At 47.6% G+C, this 2500-nt stretch overlaps 1 pseudogene; it reads right to left on the bottom strand.

Moving 5' to 3' along the window:
* LOC142917787 (28S ribosomal RNA) overlaps window positions 1–2500 on the bottom strand; it is a 10618-nt pseudogene that overhangs the window by 3967 nt on the left and 4151 nt on the right.

Raw genomic sequence — 2500 nt, 5'->3', positions numbered from 1 at the left:
TCTTGGCCAGTGATGTCGTTCTGGGTTTGGTCAGGCCCAGGGAGGTAAGTACCTCGTTATTCTCAAGGGGCCACTTTCCTCTTGCCCCAACCGGGAATCCAAAGAATGTGACCTTGCTAGCCTTCGTCAGCACTTTGACTTGATCACCAAGAGGGGTATAGTACGAAACTTTGTGCGAGGCAGCATCTGACAAGGTATTCTTTGAAAGCTCAAAACGGACGGTGACATCGATCACAACCGCCTCCTCATCTTTTGCAAACACGAGGTCAGGCTTTCTCATCTCTCCCGTCTCGGATATGAACCGTGGCTCTTTGTATACAGACCAGCCCAATCTAGCCGCTTCGTCTGCCAGAATGTTACTGATCTTGTTATGTCGCGCAATTCTTGCTTTCTGTACTGCAGGACATTGACCGAGAATGTGCGAAAGGGACTCGAGTCTGGCAGAGCATTTCCTGCAGGAACGTAAGGCCCCATCTCTGCCTCTGTTCAAGCTTTCTCTTGTTGGGTAAATATTTGCCCTTAGTTGTAGTGCTGCGATAAAGAAGCATTGTTTAAAGCCGCACCATGGCCTCAACCAAGCATTACTGATTCTATCATGCGCAAAGTTTACAATGCCCCTTCCTTGAACCGGCTTTTCGCACCATCTCTGAAATTCATGCTCCCTCCAATCGCAGGGTCTCGGATATACAGGTTCTTTTGACACCGAGTCCCTGAGAACGAATGTTGGGATTGCATCACTGTCACCCCCTGCTCGTACCCACAAATTACGGTATTCTTCCTCCATACCCTGCGAGGACACAATATTACGGGTGATAGCATCGGACGAGTTTGCTATACGTTGCAGCCTTCTAACTTGAACCGAAGGGATTGTTTTTTCCAGTTTCAAGATGGCAAGGCCTCCGTCTCGGGCTCTGGCATATAACAGTCCATCACAAGTTGAAGCGGGAAGGTGGAGCCATCCTTTTACCGCCTTTCTAATCTCTTGGTCCAACCCACGGAGAGTTGATTGCTTGCAGTCCGAGTGGTCTGCAGGATATAACAATCTGGGTAGGGCATAGGCATTGAGTAGTTCAACCTTCTGAGTTGGCTTCAGAGGCGCCTCATCGATTTTCGAGATCCATGTCTTTAGCTGACAATGTAGATCAGGCTGTATAGTGCCAGTCCAAGGGCCAATTTTCAGACCAAGGTATTTCGTTGATTCATCAGGTTGGATCATATGGACATCTTTATTTTTGATAGTCCATGGGTCGCAGTTGTTCACCGTATATGAATCTTTGGTTGGGCTTATCATGAAGCCCTGGCACTTTCTGGCCTGAACCTCCAATCCCGATAGCCCACAAAATGATTCCAAGATCGCTAGATTGGCGGCCATACCAACCCAAGATTCGCTCACCAACACCAAATCATCAGCAAACGCAAGAGCTGTCACGTGGTCGGTATCAATGGAGTACCCAACTCCGTGTGACTCTAGGGTGCATATCAAAGGGTCCATGGCAAGATTGAAGAGCAGGGGTGACATGGGGTCACCCTGTTTGACACCAACACGTATGCTAATTTCTCGAGTCGACTCGCCATTGCTTTTGAACGAGGTCGTACACCGATCGTAGGCGTTCTGGATGATGCCCACCACGTGTTCATCTACTTTCTTGTGCCTTAACACCCATAAAATATGAGCATGCGAAACCGAGTCAAAAGCTTTCGCTATGTCGATAAACATGACAGCCAACGGCCTGTGCAATTTCTTAGCATGTCTCATAAGGTCCTGTAGCACCTTAAGATTTTCAGAGCAGCCAGATGCCGCTATAAAACCACGCTGCCTTGGGTTTAAGGGACAAGCACGAGCAAGACGTGCAGTCATTATTCTGGAAAATAATCTCAGAATCATTGAACCAATCGTTATTGGTCTCCAGTTCCCCAATTCTTTCAGCTTTTCATCGTCCATAACCTTAGGAATAAGAATCGTCCTATTCTTTTTCAACTCTTTGGGAATAATTCCTGTAATCATCCATGCATTAAATAGGGCAGTCAGTGTCCGACCCTCGGGGTCGGCAGCACAGATTGCAGCCCGTGTTAGGCCATCTGGCCCAGCTGCTGACGTTGGTTTAATGGCCCGTATGGCAGTCTGAACTTCCTCCACCGAAATTAGGGGCTCAAAGTATTCGTTATTTGCAACACCTGATGACTTAAATTGGCCCAGGCCATTGAATGGCAACACCTTCTCCCATTTTTCGCAGTAAAAACGATATACATCTGCGTTCGGGATTCGGCATTCATGACGTTCAGTGCCATCCAGGACTAAGGACGCAAGAAGAGAGCGGTTCTTAAAGAAGAGCTTCTGGTGCTTCATGAAGCTTCCTCGTTTTTCCGCTCTCTTCTTCATCCAAGATCGTGTGGGTAATATCCTGGGTTTAATAATGTCGTTCTCGGGTTTTGAACGTTTGCCTTTGTTTTTCACCAATCTCATCGGACAAAGCATCAATGCTGTGGCAGTTTCTACGAG

Source organism: Petromyzon marinus, unplaced genomic scaffold, assembly GCF_048934315.1.
Source record: "Petromyzon marinus isolate PM22_M1 ecotype Great Lakes invasive population unplaced genomic scaffold, UKy_Petmar_22M1.pri1.0 PM_G_Scaffold_52, whole genome shotgun sequence".
Classification (NCBI taxonomy): Eukaryota; Metazoa; Chordata; class Hyperoartia; order Petromyzontiformes; family Petromyzontidae; genus Petromyzon; species Petromyzon marinus.
The sequence above is the reverse complement of the archived record's forward strand: the minus strand, read 5'-3'. Positions and strand labels throughout refer to the sequence as shown.